Source organism: Anolis sagrei, chromosome 8, assembly GCF_037176765.1.
Source record: "Anolis sagrei isolate rAnoSag1 chromosome 8, rAnoSag1.mat, whole genome shotgun sequence".
Lineage (NCBI taxonomy): Eukaryota > Metazoa > Chordata > Lepidosauria > Squamata > Dactyloidae > Anolis > Anolis sagrei.
Genome location: NC_090028.1, coordinates 35,990,044 through 36,006,276, shown reverse-complemented (window position 1 = coordinate 36,006,276; position 16,233 = coordinate 35,990,044).

Genomic DNA, 16,233 nt, shown 5'->3' with positions numbered 1-16,233 from the left:
GGGGCAGAGAGTTCCACTGCTGAACGGCTCTCACAGTCAGGAAGTTCTTCCTAATGTTCAGATGGAATCTCCTTTCTTGTAGTTTGAAGCCATTGTTCCGTGTCCTAGTCTCCAAGGAAGCAGAAAACAAGCTAGCTCCCTCCTCCCTGTGGCTTCCTCTCACATATTTATAAATGGCTATCATATCTCCTCTCAGCCTTCTCTTCTTCAGGCTAAACATGCCCAGTTCCCTAAGCCGCTCCTCATAGGGCTTGTTCTCCAGACCCTTGATCATTTTAGTCGCCCTCCTCTGGACACTTTCCAGCTTGTCAATATCTCTCTTGAATTGTGGTGCCCAGAATTGGACACAATATTCCAGATGTGGTCTAACCAAAGCAGAATAGAGGGGTAGCATTACTTCCCTAGATCTAGACACTATGCTCCTCTTGATGCAGGCCAAAATCCCATTGGCTTTTTTTGCCGCCACATCACATTGTTGGCTCATGTTTAACTTGTTGTCCACGAGGACTCCAAGATCTTTTTCACACGTACTGCTCTCGAGCCAGGCGTCCCCCATTCTGTATCTTTGCATCTCATTTTTTCTGCCAAAGTGGAGTATCTTGCATTTGTCACTGTTGAACTTCATTTTGTTAGTTTTGGCCCATCTCTCTAATCTGTCAAGATCGTTTTGAATTCTGCTCCTGTCCTCTGGACTATTGGCTATCCCTCCCAATTTGGTGTCGTCTGCAAACTTGATGATCATGCCTTCTAGCCCTTCATCTAAGTCATTAATAAAGATGTTGAACAGGACCGGGCCCAGGACGGAACCCTGCGGCACTCCACTTGTCACTTCTTTCCAAGATGAAGAGGAAGCATTAGTGAGCACTCTCTGTGTTCGTCCACTTAACCAATTACAGATCCACCTCACCGTAGTTTTGCCTAGCCCACATTGGACTAGTTTCCTTGCCAGAAGGTCATGGGGGACCTTGTCGAAGGCCTTACTGAAATCCAGGTACGCTACATCCACGGCATTCCCCGCATCTACCCAGCTTGTAGCTCTATCGAAGAAAGAGATCAGATGAGTCTGGCATGACTGGTTTTTGATAAATCCATGTTGACTATTAGCGATGACTGCATTTGTTTCTAAGTGTTTGCAGACCACTTCCTTAACAATCTTTTCCAGAATCTTGCCCGGTATCGACGTGAGGCTGACCGGACGGTAGTTGTTTGGGTCGTCCTTTTTTCCCTTCTTGAAGATTGGGACCACATTGGCCCTCCTCCAATCTGCTGGAACTTCTCCCGTTCTCCAAGAACTCTCAAAGATGGTTGCCAATGGTTCCGAAATGACTTCCGCTAGTTCCTTCAATACTCTTGGGTGTAGTTGATCTGGTCCTGGGGACTTGAACTCATTAAGAGCGGCCAGGTATTCCTGGACGACTTCTTTCCCAATTTGGGGTTGGATGTCCTCCAATCCCTCATCCACTCCATCTTGCTGAGGTTGAAGACTCTCTTTTTGTGAGAAGACCGAGGCAAAGAAGGCATTAAGTAGTTCTGCCTTTTCCCTATCCCCTGTCAGCATTGCCCCATCTTCTCCTCGAAGAGGTCCTATCGCCTCCTTGTTTTTCCTTTTTCTACTGACATAAGAATAGAAGCCCTTTTTATTGTTTTTAATGTCCCTGGCAAGTCTGAGCTCGTTTTTTGCTTTAGCTTTGCGGACCTTTTCCCTACAGGTGTTGGCCATTTGTTTGAATTCTTCTTTGGTGATTTCTCCCTTTTTCCACTTCTTGTGCATGTCTCTTTTGTGTCTTAGCACAGTTAGAAGTTCTTTGGACATCCATTCTGGCTTCTTTGCACTTGTCCTATTTTTTCTCTTTGTTGGCACGGTTTGCAATTGCGCCTTGAGTATTTCACTCTTGAGAAGTTCCCATCCATCCGTAGCTCCCTTGTCTTTTAGTATCTGTGTCCACGGAATGCTGCTCAGCGTTTCCTTCATTTTTTGGAAATCAGCTCTCCTAAAGTCCAAAAGGCGGGTTTGACTTGTCTTAGTTTCGGCCTTCCTTTGTACCTCAAATTGCAGGAGCACATGGTCACTTGCCCCTAAGGATCCTACCACTTCGACCGCATCGATCAGGTCCTCCGCATTTGTTAGGATGAGATCAAGAGTAGCCAATCCCCTTGTTGCCTCTTCTACCTTCTGGACCATGAAATTGTCTGCAAGGCAAGCGAGGAATTTGTTGGACCTTGTACTCTTGGCCGAGTTTGTTTTCCAGCAAATATCGGGATAGTTGAAATCGCCCATGACTACTACATCTCTTTTCTGTGCCTGTTTGGTCAACTGTTGGCAGAAGACTTCATCAAGATCTTCCTCCTGGCTTGGGGGTCTGTAGTAGACGCCTACAACGACATCTTTTTGAGTCCCAGTTCCCTTGATTCTTATCCAGATGATTTCAAGCTGGTTTCCCAGATTGCTGTCTTGAATTTCTTCTGCAGCATAAGAGTTTTTGACATATAAGGCTACTCCGCCTCCTCTCCCCTTTGTTCGGTTTCTGTGAAAGAGGTTATACCCCTCGATATCTACATTCCAGCGATAGGAGTCATCCCACCAGGTTTCAGTGATGGCTATGATATCATATTTGTGGTGTTGTGCTAGAAGTTGGAGTTCGTCTTGTTTATTTCCCATGCTCTGTGCATTAGTGTAAAGACATGTGAGCCCCTGGAATCTTCCCTTGAGCTGTTTAATTGGGATTATTGTGCTTTTGGTACGTGGTCCTTGTTGTGTTTGTGCAGCCCTCCGTTTAGCCTTCTGGCGATTCCCAGACATTATGGGTAAAGTAGCGTTCGCAAGGCTGTTGTCCCCCTCCCCCGGTGGACCTAGTTTAAAGTGCGTCTAATGAGGTTTGCGAGTCTGTGAGCAAAAAAGTGTTTTCCTACTTGTGTGAGATGCACCCCATCCCTTGCCAGTAGGCCATCCTCCTGGAATAGCAGGCCATGGTCGAGGAAGCCAAAGCGTTCCTCCTGACACCATTTTCTAAGCCAGTCATTGACCTGTACTATTTTTCTGGCTCTTGTGGGTCCGTGTCTTACAACAGGGAGGAGGGATGAAAAGACCACCTGTACATTACATTCTTTTAGCATTGCTCCTAGAGCTCGAAAATCATTTGTGATCTTTTGAAACGTATGCCTTGCAGTATCATTGGTTCCTACATGAATCAACATGAGGGGAGGACGGTGATAGGGCTTGAGGAGCCTGGTGAGCCTCTGAGTGATATGGTGTATTTTTGCCCCCGGTAGGCAGCATATTTCTCGAGCCATCCCATCTGGTCTGGAAATGACAGCTTCCGTTCCTCTAAGGAGGGAGTCGCCTACTACCAAGACCTGTTTACTTTCAGGAATGACAGCGCCCCTTTTGTGCAATGTAGTGTGTAGGTCTCCAGAGAAGTGATCCTGTTGGTGTGAATTGTGTAGGTGAGAAGTGTTGTCCTCCTCCTCGACATCCCCGGTGCATTCGTCAAGGACAATCCATTGAGATTCGTCCGAGAGCCTATGGTTCTCCTGTATGTGTTCCTGTTGCTCCTGGTCTATGGTTGGGGATGGTACACCTGCAGGATTGTGCAAGCGTGAATGTTGTGAAGTGTTGTCCCTGTCAGGGCTATCCCCCGCACACTGATCAAGGATGAGCCACTGATCAGTATCTAAGCCATTCTGGTCTTCCCCAATATGTTGTGTTTCTTGGTCAGGTGCTAGTTGTGTGAGAATTTGGAATCTATTGTGTAACTGCAGCTGAGCGGAGGTATTCTGAGGAGGCTTCTGGGTCCTATGTGTCCTTCTAAGGGTGACATTTCTCCAGGCCTGAGGGTTGTCCACATCTGAGGTGCTGTTCTGTTGAGCCTCCCTGTAATGTTGGTGTGATATGGGCTGCGTGTCTAGGCCAGTGTGGTGAGTGGTGTCTAAGAAGAGCTCAAGTTCCTGAATGTCCTTAAGGGTCTTAATACGGTCCTCGAGTTGTCGTATCCTGTGTTCCATGCGAGTGATCTGTGTACACTTGGGGCAGATGTAATTGAGTAATTGTAGTGTGAAAAAGCTGAACATGCCACAGCTTGTGCATGAGATGGGAAGTTTCCGTGTTTGTTCCATCTGGAGGTTGCTAATGCTCTTGGTGTGTGTTTGATGTTGTTGTCTGTATGCAGGGGTGAAAGTATAGGTTACTGAGTGTGGTTTATATAGGATAACCAGGAAGCTCCGCCTCTCAGCAGTTAGTTTTTAAACTCAGGAAGCCCCGCCTCTCAAAGAAAGCAGCCCTGAAGGCTGTTAAATTCAAACAAAGCTTACCCTGAAGCAGAAGGAAACAAAATGGGTTCCTGCTTCCTCAACTTCTGTGGAAAGCCCAGCTGCCCCTTGGGTTCAGACACTGGTTTATATAGGATAACCAGGAAGCTCCGCCTCTCAGCAGTTAGTTTTTAAACTCAGGAAGCCCCGCCTCTCAAAGAAAGCAGCCCTGAAGGCTGTTAAATTCAAACAAAGCTTACCCTGAAGCAGAAGGAAACAAAATGGGTTCCTGCTTCCTCAACTTCTGTGGAAAGCCCAGCTGCCCCTTGGGTTCACACACTGGTTTATATAGGATAACCAGGAAGCTCCGCCTCTCAGCAGTTAGTTTTTAAACTCAGGAAGCCCCGCCTCTCAAAGAAAGCAGCCCTGAAGGCTGTTAAATTCAAACAAAGCTTACCCTGAAGCAGAAGGAAACAAAATGGGTTCCTGCTTCCTCAACTTCTGTGGAAAGCCCAGCTGCCCCTTGGGTTCAGACACTGGTTTATATAGGATAACCAGGAAGCTCCGCCTCTCAGCAGTTAGTTTTTAAACTCAGGAAGCCCCGCCTCTCAAAGAAAGCAGCCCTGAAGGCTGTTAAATTCAAACAAAGCTTACCCTGAAGCAGAAGGAAACAAAATGGGTTCCTGCTTCCTCAACTTCTGTGGAAAGCCCAGCTGCCCCTTGGGTTCACACACTGGTTTATATAGGATAACCAGGAAGCTCCGCCTCTCAGCAGTTAGTTTTTAAACTCAGGAAGCCCCGCCTCTCAAAGAAAGCAGCCCTGAAGGCTGTTAAATTCAAACAAAGCTTACCCTGAAGCAGAAGGAAACAAAATGGGTTCCTGCTTCCTCAACTTCTGTGGAAAGCCCAGCTGCCCCTTGGGTTCAGACACTGGTTTATATAGGATAACCAGGAAGCTCCGCCTCTCAGCAGTTAGTTTTTAAACTCAGGAAGCCCCGCCTCTCAAAGAAAGCAGCCCTGAAGGCTGTTAAATTCAAACAAAGCTTACCCTGAAGCAGAAGGAAACAAAATGGGTTCCTGCTTCCTCAACTTCTGTGGAAAGCCCAGCTGCCCCTTGGGTTCACACACTGGTTTATATAGGATAACCAGGAAGCTCCGCCTCTCAGCAGTTAGTTTTTAAACTCAGGAAGCCCCGCCTCTCAAAGAAAGCAGCCCTGAAGGCTGTTAAATTCAAACAAAGCTTACCCTGAAGCAGAAGGAAACAAAATGGGTTCCTGCTTCCTCAACTTCTGTGGAAAGCCCAGCTGCCCCTTGGGTTCAGACACTGGTTTATATAGGATAACCAGGAAGCTCCGCCTCTCAGCAGTTAGTTTTTAAACTCAGGAAGCCCCGCCTCTCAAAGAAAGCAGCCCTGAAGGCTGTTAAATTCAAACAAAGCTTACCCTGAAGCAGAAGGAAACAAAATGGGTTCCTGCTTCCTCAACTTCTGTGGAAAGCCCAGCTGCCCCTTGGGTTCAGACACTGGTTTATATAGGATAACCAGGAAGCTCCGCCTCTCAGCAGTTAGTTTTTAAACTCAGGAAGCCCCGCCTCTCAAAGAAAGCAGCCCTGAAGGCTGTTAAATTCAAACAAAGCTTACCCTGAAGCAGAAGGAAACAAAATGGGTTCCTGCTTCCTCAACTTCTGTGGAAAGCCCATTTGCCCCTTGGGTTCAGACACTGGTTTATATAGGATAACCAGGAAGCTCCGCCTCTCAGCAGTTAGTTTTTAAACTCAGGAAGCCCCGCCTCTCAAAGAAAGCAGCCCTGAAGGCTGTTAAATTCAAACAAAGCTTACCCTGAAGCAGAAGGAAACAAAATGGGTTCCTGCTTCCTCAACTTCTGTGGAAAGCCCAGCTGCCCCTTGGGTTCACACACTGGTTTATATAGGATAACCAGGAAGCTCCGCCTCTCAGCAGTTAGTTTTTAAACTCAGGAAGCCCCGCCTCTCAAAGAAAGCAGCCCTGAAGGCTGTTAAATTCAAACAAAGCTTACCCTGAAGCAGAAGGAAACAAAATGGGTTCCTGCTTCCTCAACTTCTGTGGAAAGCCCAGCTGCCCCTTGGGTTCAGACACTGGTTTATATAGGATAACCAGGAAGCTCCGCCTCTCAGCAGTTAGTTTTTAAACTCAGGAAGCCCCGCCTCTCAAAGAAAGCAGCCCTGAAGGCTGTTAAATTCAAACAAAGCTTACCCTGAAGCAGAAGGAAACAAAATGGGTTCCTGCTTCCTCAACTTCTGTGGAAAGCCCAGCTGCCCCTTGGGTTCAGACACTGGTTTATATAGGATAACCAGGAAGCTCCGCCTCTCAGCAGTTAGTTTTTAAACTCAGGAAGCCCCGCCTCTCAAAGAAAGCAGCCCTGAAGGCTGTTAAATTCAAACAAAGCTTACCCTGAAGCAGAAGGAAACAAAATGGGTTCCTGCTTCCTCAACTTCTGTGGAAAGCCCAGCTGCCCCTTGGGTTCAGACACTGGTTTATATAGGATAACCAGGAAGCTCCGCCTCTCAGCAGTTAGTTTTTAAACTCAGGAAGCCCCGCCTCTCAAAGAAAGCAGCCCTGAAGGCTGTTAAATTCAAACAAAGCTTACCCTGAAGCAGAAGGAAACAAAATGGGTTCCTGCTTCCTCAACTTCTGTGGAAAGCCCAGCTGCCCCTTGGGTTCAGACACTGGTTTATATAGGATAACCAGGAAGCTCCGCCTCTCAGCAGTTAGTTTTTAAACTCAGGAAGCCCCGCCTCTCAAAGAAAGCAGCCCTGAAGGCTGTTAAATTCAAACAAAGCTTACCCTGAAGCAGAAGGAAACAAAATGGGTTCCTGCTTCCTCAACTTCTGTGGAAAGCCCAGCTGCCCCTTGGGTTCAGACACTGGTTTATATAGGATAACCAGGAAGCTCCGCCTCTCAGCAGTTAGTTTTTAAACTCAGGAAGCCCCGCCTCTCAAAGAAAGCAGCCCTGAAGGCTGTTAAATTCAAACAAAGCTTACCCTGAAGCAGAAGGAAACAAAATGGGTTCCTGCTTCCTCAACTTCTGTGGAAAGCCCAGCTGCCCCTTGGGTTCAGACACTGGTTTATATAGGATAACCAGGAAGCTCCGCCTCTCAGCAGTTAGTTTTTAAACTCAGGAAGCCCCGCCTCTCAAAGAAAGCAGCCCTGAAGGCTGTTAAATTCAAACAAAGCTTACCCTGAAGCAGAAGGAAACAAAATGGGTTCCTGCTTCCTCAACTTCTGTGGAAAGCCCAGCTGCCCCTTGGGTTCAGACACTGGTTTATATAGGATAACCAGGAAGCTCCGCCTCTCAGCAGTTAGTTTTTAAACTCAGGAAGCCCCGCCTCTCAAAGAAAGCAGCCCTGAAGGCTGTTAAATTCAAACAAAGCTTACCCTGAAGCAGAAGGAAACAAAATGGGTTCCTGCTTCCTCAACTTCTGTGGAAAGCCCAGCTGCCCCTTGGGTTCAGACACTGGTTTATATAGGATAACCAGGAAGCTCCGCCTCTCAGCAGTTAGTTTTTAAACTCAGGAAGCCCCGCCTCTCAAAGAAAGCAGCCCTGAAGGCTGTTAAATTCAAACAAAGCTTACCCTGAAGCAGAAGGAAACAAAATGGGTTCCTGCTTCCTCAACTTCTGTGGAAAGCCCAGCTGCCCCTTGGGTTCACACACTGGTTTATATAGGATAACCAGGAAGCTCCGCCTCTCAGCAGTTAGTTTTTAAACTCAGGAAGCCCCGCCTCTCAAAGAAAGCAGCCCTGAAGGCTGTTAAATTCAAACAAAGCTTACCCTGAAGCAGAAGGAAACAAAATGGGTTCCTGCTTCCTCAACTTCTGTGGAAAGCCCAGCTGCCCCTTGGGTTCAGACACTGGTTTATATAGGATAACCAGGAAGCTCCGCCTCTCAGCAGTTAGTTTTTAAACTCAGGAAGCCCCGCCTCTCAAAGAAAGCAGCCCTGAAGGCTGTTAAATTCAAACAAAGCTTACCCTGAAGCAGAAGGAAACAAAATGGGTTCCTGCTTCCTCAACTTCTGTGGAAAGCCCATTTGCCCCTTGGGTTCAGACACTGGTTTATATAGGATAACCAGGAAGCTCCGCCTCTCAGCAGTTAGTTTTTAAACTCAGGAAGCCCCGCCTCTCAAAGAAAGCAGCCCTGAAGGCTGTTAAATTCAAACAAAGCTTACCCTGAAGCAGAAGGAAACAAAATGGGTTCCTGCTTCCTCAACTTCTGTGGAAAGCCCAGCTGCCCCTTGGGTTCAGACACTGGTTTATATAGGATAACCAGGAAGCTCCGCCTCTCAGCAGTTAGTTTTTAAACTCAGGAAGCCCCGCCTCTCAAAGAAAGCAGCCCTGAAGGCTGTTAAATTCAAACAAAGCTTACCCTGAAGCAGAAGGAAACAAAATGGGTTCCTGCTTCCTCAACTTCTGTGGAAAGCCCAGCTGCCCCTTGGGTTCAGACACTGGTTTATATAGGATAACCAGGAAGCTCCGCTTCTCAGCAGTTAGTTTTTAAACTCAGGAAGCCCCGCCTCTCAAAGAAAGCAGCCCTGAAGGCTGTTAAATTCAAACAAAGCTTACCCTGAAGCAGAAGGAAACAAAATGGGTTCCTGCTTCCTCAACTTCTGTGGAAAGCCCAGCTGCCCCTTGGGTTCACACACTGGTTTATATAGGATAACCAGGAAGCTCCGCCTCTCAGCAGTTAGTTTTTAAACTCAGGAAGCCCCGCCTCTCAAAGAAAGCAGCCCTGAAGGCTGTTAAATTCAAACAAAGCTTACCCTGAAGCAGAAGGAAACAAAATGGGTTCCTGCTTCCTCAACTTCTGTGGAAAGCCCAGCTGCCCCTTGGGTTCAGACACTGGTTTATATAGGATAACCAGGAAGCTCCGCCTCTCAGCAGTTAGTTTTTAAACTCAGGAAGCCCCGCCTCTCAAAGAAAGCAGCCCTGAAGGCTGTTAAATTCAAACAAAGCTTACCCTGAAGCAGAAGGAAACAAAATGGGTTCCTGCTTCCTCAACTTCTGTGGAAAGCCCAGCTGCCCCTTGGGTTCAGACACTGGTTTATATAGGATAACCAGGAAGCTCCGCCTCTCAGCAGTTAGTTTTTAAACTCAGGAAGCCCCGCCCCATTCCAGCAACTACAACTCTCAAGTGACAAAATCACCAGTATTCAGATTTGGGTGTATTAGGTAACTGTGCCAAATTTGATCCAGTGAATGAAAATACATCCTGCATATCATATATTTACATTACAATTCGTAATAGTAGCAAAATTACAGTTTTGAAGTAGTAACTAACATAATTTTTTGGTTGGGGGTCACCACAACATTAGCAACTGTATTAACAGGTTGCGGCATTATGAGGGTTGAATAAAAAGTAATCTCTCTGTAACTCCTCAACAGATGGCAGTACTGGTATGATGCAGGTACTGGCTTGTTCAGTAGACTCTCCTCTACAGTTCCATTATGCCGGGAAGCCTTAGCATTGAACGGTTGTGTTGTTAAAGTGTGAAGTATAGAACCCTGAGCCGGAGGTCAGTCAATGCGACTTAAGCAACGTGCAGTCATTGAATTCTTGACAGCAGAAGGTGTCACCTCAACATCTTTAAACTTACTCGCCCAACGACGCACAGTACTCACATCAACACAATCACCATAAACAGCTTGCATTCTCTGATGAATCCCCTTTGGGGTGACACCTTCTGCTGTCAAGAATTCAATGACTGCAGTTGCATTGACCAACCGTCTGCGCAGGGTTCCATACTTCTCACTTTAACAACACAACTGTTCAATGCTAAGGCTTCCTGCCAAAATGGAACTGTGAAGGAGAGTCTACTGAACAAGCCAGTACCTGCCGCATACCAGTTCTGCCATCTGTTGGGGAGTTACGAAGGTGGAGGCATTACTTTTCATTCAACCCTCATAGTAACAGAGGACTAAATCCTATTGTTAGTTCTAAATGACCATGACATCAATTGGATTCATTGGGTCTACTCTTATTGAGGTTAAACAACAGGATTCCAAACAAAGTCTCTTGTTGATCAAGCATAGAGTCATCTGGCCAGATGCTGCTGGATTTCAGCTCCCATCATCCCTAAATAGCATGGCCAATAAATACCAATGAGAGATGTTCTACTCTACATCAGTGGTTGTCAACCTGTGTCCCCCCAGGTCTACTGGACAAGCCAGTACCTGCCGCATACCAGTACTGACATCTGTTGAGGAGTTACAAAGGTGGAGGCATCACTTTTCATTCAACCCTCGTAGAAAGGTTGAGAACCACTGGTGTAGATGCACTCCCAGTTCCCCTTGATCCCTGCAGAAATGAATGCAAGACTAAATATAGTGTGTGTATGCTTTTCCGTTTTGTTCCGGGCTCGTACCTTTATTATTGGGGAAAAGAATCCATTACAACAAGTAACACCTTCTTTGCAACCTGTTCTTTCCGAGCTCCACGCTGTGAAGGTGTTCCTGTGCATTGACCTCCATTGGCCTTTCCAAGGTTACTAGGATGCCATAACTAACTCTCCCCAAGATGGCTGGGGTTCCTAAGGACCACTAATCACAGCCACATTAAAGCAATGTCAGGGCATATCAATTTACTTGATTCCCAAGGCCCAATTAAAACATAAAATATAGCCCTGCTAAGACTGCTGCATTTGAGTAGCAATGTGGCAGCTCTCCCTCTTTGGGATCTTTCGCCCCTCTCAAGAGAGGACAACCTGGGTGATAAGGAGGTCAAATGAATGAATAAGAGGAAAGTATTGCAAAGTCCAAGAGCGGAGGGAAGGTGGGGAGCAAGGGGGAGGAAAGTGTTGGCATTTGACATAATTTATAATGCCAGAGAGCCAGAAACAGGAAAAAGGTTGATGTAGTAATAACATTAGAAGGAACTGTAGCCCATACAAGCTACTGTTCTATAATGTGCCAATCAATAGCTCTTTTATTAGTCGGTGCAATCAATGTACAGGAGACAGACCTAGCCAATTAAGCTTATCGACTGACCGAAGGCTTGCAGGAAACGCTCTTTCCTTTGGTTTTGTTTTCCTTTTGGCGGGTGAGAAAGCTCCGCTTTTTTATCACTGGATTCCCACCAAGTCACCTCCAGGAGTTCCTGTAGAAAGGAAACGCTGACAGAAAGCAGGCAAAGACTATCTTGCAAGCCTTTAACCCGAGGTCAACAGAAGGAAGCAAGACACACAAAGGTCTATGCACAAACACACAGATAGACACACACACTATGTATGGCAGTTCTCCTAGATTAATCATTTACATGATTCTGACAACTACAACACATGGTTTGGTCCCCCGTATCAAGTATCAAACGATGCTTCTTCTTCACAGTTGGAGTTCTGAATGGTGGGAGAACTTTCCTGTAGCCCCATATCTAAGTCGACCAACACATTTTTCACTCAGTTCTTGTGGGTTTTTTCGGGCTATATGGCCATGTTCTAGAGGCATTTTTCCTGACGTTTCGCCTGCATCTATGGCAAGCATCCTCACCTCTGAGGATGCTTGCCATAGATGCAGGCGAAACGTCAGGAGAAATGCCTCTAGAACATGGCCATATAGCCCGAAAACCCCCCACAAGAACTGAGTGATTCCAGCCATGAAAGCCTTCGATAATTTTTCACTTCTAGGGAAATAGGTGAACCACCCTGAGTTGCCTCTGGGCTGAGAAGGGCAGTATATAAATATGGTAAATAATAAATAAATAATGATAAAAGGGTCTGGAGAACAAGCCCTATGAGGAGCAGCTTAAAAAGTTGGGTATGTTTAGCCTGAAGAAGAGAAGGCTGAGAGAAGACATAATAGCCATGTATAAATATGTGAGGGGAAGTCATAGGGAGGAGGGAGCAAGCTTGTTTTCTGCTGCCCTGGAGACTAGGACGCGGAACAATGGCTTCAAAATACAATAATAATAATAATAATAATAATAATAATAATAATAATACTTTATTTGTACCCTGCTACCATCTCCCCAAGGGACTCGGTGCGGCTTACATGAGGCCGGGCCCAAATACAACAATACAAGCAATAATAACAACAATACAAGCAATTAAAATAAAAACATGGACAATAAAATATGCAACATTAACAATAAGACAACACACAATTAAAATTGTGGGAAGGCCAAATGTAAAATTAAAATTGAAAGTAATGCTGGAACATGGGCGAAAAAGTGATACAAGAAAGGAGATTTCACTTGAACATGAGGAAGAACTTCCTGACTGTGAGAGCCGTTCAGCAGTGGAACTCTCTGCCCTGGAATGTAGTGGAGGCTCCTTCTTTGGAAGCTTTTAAACAGAGGCTGGATGGCCGTCTGTCAGGGGTGCTTTGAATGCAATATTCCTGCTTCTCGGCAGGGGGTTGGACTGGATGGCCCATGAGGTCTCTTCCAACTCTATGATTCTATGATTCTATAAAAGTTTGATTGACCTAAATGGACAACTTGGAAGTCCCTGAACAGACTCAGAAGGGGAGTGAGCTGATCAAAAGACAACCTGGCAAAATGGCACGACGTAAAAGAATCTCCCACCTTGTGTGACTGTATGCAGAACAGACAACTCCCCATCTGTATGCTTGTCCACTATGCCCTGCCTCATGTACTGAGGAGGAATTACTGGAGGCTACAGACAATGTTGTTACTGTTGCCTGTTTTCCATAGAATCGTAGAGTTGGAAAAGACCTCACGGGCCATCCAGTCCAACCCCATTCTGCCAAGAAGCAGGAAAATTGCATTCAAAGCACCCCCAACAGATGGCCATCAGTTGAAAAGCTCCTAAAGAAGGAGCCTCCACCACACTCTGGGGCAGAGAGTTCCACAACTGAACAGCTCTCACAGTCAGGAAGTTCACCTAGGAACCATTTCTCAAGAAGCCATGTTCCCATTCTAAGTTGATTTGCAGTGACTGAAGAAATCCATTAGTGGATTATGGAGTATGTATTTCATAGAATCATAAAGTTGGAAGAGACCTCATGGGCCATCCAGTCCAACCCCCTGCCAAGAAGCAGGATAATTGCATTCAAAGTTCCCCCAACAGATGGCCATCCAACCTCTGTTTAAAAGCTTCCAAAGAAGGAGCCTCCACCACATTTGGGAGTTGTAGTTGCTGGGATTTATAGTTCACCTACCATCAAAGAGCATTCTGAACCCCACCAGTGATAGAATTGGGCCAAACTTCCCACACAGAACCCTCATGACCAACAGAAAATACTATGTTTTGGGATGGTCTTTGGTGACCACTCTGACACCTCCTCATGGCCTTACCAGGGATCCAGACACCTAGGTTGAGAAACAGTGATCTACACTATTGAATTAATGCAACATGACACCAATTTAACTGCTATGACTCAATTATATGGAATCATGGAAGCTGTAGTTTTGCCTTCTCTGCAATGACAAGCTAGGCTACAAATACAATATATAATAAGATTGCCCAAGAAAGGAACTGAAGATTTTTTAATTGGCCTTCCTTTAGGTTGAGCCTGTATTTAATTTCCTTTAATATTTTATGATATGCAACCCTCTTTTCAACATCCACTTGTTATATTTAGCTTTATGGCACACTCTACACAAAATCCTATCATAATTACCCACCTAACAACATTTTTCTATAAATCTTTTAATGCCAAGCGCCTGACGGTAATGCAATAAAGAGGCTGTAATGTAAATGTGTGTACTTTATTGCATTATTGTGGAAAGGAGAGAAATGTCTATATATGGGAGAAAGAAATTAATTAAAGATTGAAACATTCTGTTTCCACTGATGGCATTGGAGCAGATTTGTAAATTTTACACAAATGCATACAGTACAACTGGAACCTTTCCACACCTGGAATACTGTGTCCAATTCTGGGCACCACAATTCAAGAGAGATATTGACAAGCTGGAATGTGTCCAGAGGAGGGCAACTAAAATGATCAAGGGTCTGGAGAACAAGCCCTATGAGGAGCGGCTTAAGGAGCTGGGCATGTTTATCCTGAAGAAGAGAAGGCTGAGAGGAGATATGATAGCCATGTATAAATATGTGAGAGGAAGCCACAGGGAGGAGGAGGGAGCAAGCTTGTTTTCTGCTTCCCTGGAGACTAGGACGCGGAACAATGGCTTCAAACTACAAGAAAGGAGATTCCATCTGAACATGAGGAAGAACTTCCTGACTGTGAGAGCCGTTCAGCAGTGGAACTCTCTGCCCTGGAGTGTGGTGGAGGCTCATTCTTTGGAAGCTATTAAACAGAGGCTGAATGGCCATCTGTCAGGGGTGATTTGAATGCAATATTCCTGCTTCTTGGCAGGGGGTTGGACTGGATGAGGTCTCTTCCAACTCTTTGATTCTATGATTCTATGAAATCCCATGAAGTTCAATGGGATTTACTTCAACATTTGCTATCGATGGAATCAGAAATTTCCAATACAACTCTACACATTTAGAAGGACCAAAGACCCAAGATCTTAATTACATTCCACAAAGATGGAAATGAGCATACTGCACTCAAACTATGGTCCACTGTTTTTTTCAAGCAACATTAATATTGGATTGTTGAGAGTTTTCCAGGCTGTATGGCCATGTTCCAGAAGCACTGAACCACTGACCTATCAGCATCCTAACCCTAACAGCCCTAACCCGAACCCAGAAGACACCCTGGAAGATCGAGAGCAGTGTTTCTCAACCTGGGGGTCAGGACCCCTGGGGTGGGGGGTCGTGAGGGGTTGTCAGAGGGGTTGCCAAAGACCATCAGAAAACACAGTATTTTCTGTTAGTCATGGGGGTTCAGTGTGGGAAGTTTTGCCCAATTCTCTTGTTGGTGGGGTTCAGAACGCTATTTGACTGCATTCTGCAGGTGAACTATAAATCCCAGCAACCATAACTCCCAAATGTCAAGGTCTATTTCCCCCAAACTCCACCAGTGTTCAAATTTTGGCATATTGAGTATTTGTGCCAAGTTTGGTCCAGATACATCATTGTTTGAGTCCACAGTACTCTCTGGATGTAGGTGAACTACAACTCCAAAACTCAAAGTCAATCCTCACCAGACCCTTCCAGTATTTTCTGTTGGTCATGGGAGTTCTGTGTGCCAAGTTTGGTTCAGTTCCATTGTTGGTGGAGTTCAGAATACTTTTTGATTGTAGGTGAACTATAAATCCCAGCAACTACAACTGCCAAATGTCAAAATTTCGGCCTATTGGGTATTTGTGCCAAATTTGGTCCAGTGAATGAAAACACATCCTGCATATCAGATATTTACATTATGATTCATAACTGTAGCAAAATTACATTTATGAAGTAGCAGTGAAATAATTTTATAGTTGGGGGTCACCACAGCATGACGAATTGTATTAAGGGGTCACGGTATTAGGAAGGCTGAGAAACACAGATCTAGAGATTACTAGAGAGGTATTTGCTCGAATATAAAAAGAGTTTTATTTATTTTTTATTTGTGATGGAGCCCTCAGTGGTGCAATGGGTTAAATCCTTGTGCCAGCAGAACTGCTGACTGATAGGTCAATGGTTCAAATCCGGAGAGAGCGGGTGAGCTCCCTCTGTCAGCTCCAGCTCCCCATGCAGGGATATGAGAGAAGCCTCCCACAGGATGGTAAAAACATCAAATATCCGGGCATCTCCACAGCAACATCCTTGCAGACAGCCAATTCTCTTACACCAGAAGCAACTTGCAGTTTCTCAAGTCACTCCTGACACGAAAAAAAGTGATTTTTTTCCTGACACTTTCTACAGATCCGATACCCCAAAAGCCTCAAAAGTGGAGTGCCTACTGTAGAAATTCTTGGGATGTCACCATGCTAGTAAATCACTTCCAGGTTTCAATCCAGAGTTAACAGAGCTAAATGAAGTGCTGAACCACATTGCTCTAAAACCGGTTCAGGACCATGGTTAGCTCTTTTAAGGTTGGAACTAAAACACATTCATCTCCCCACTGAAATGGACACAAACCGTCAGCTGGTACTGTTTGGTGGGAAT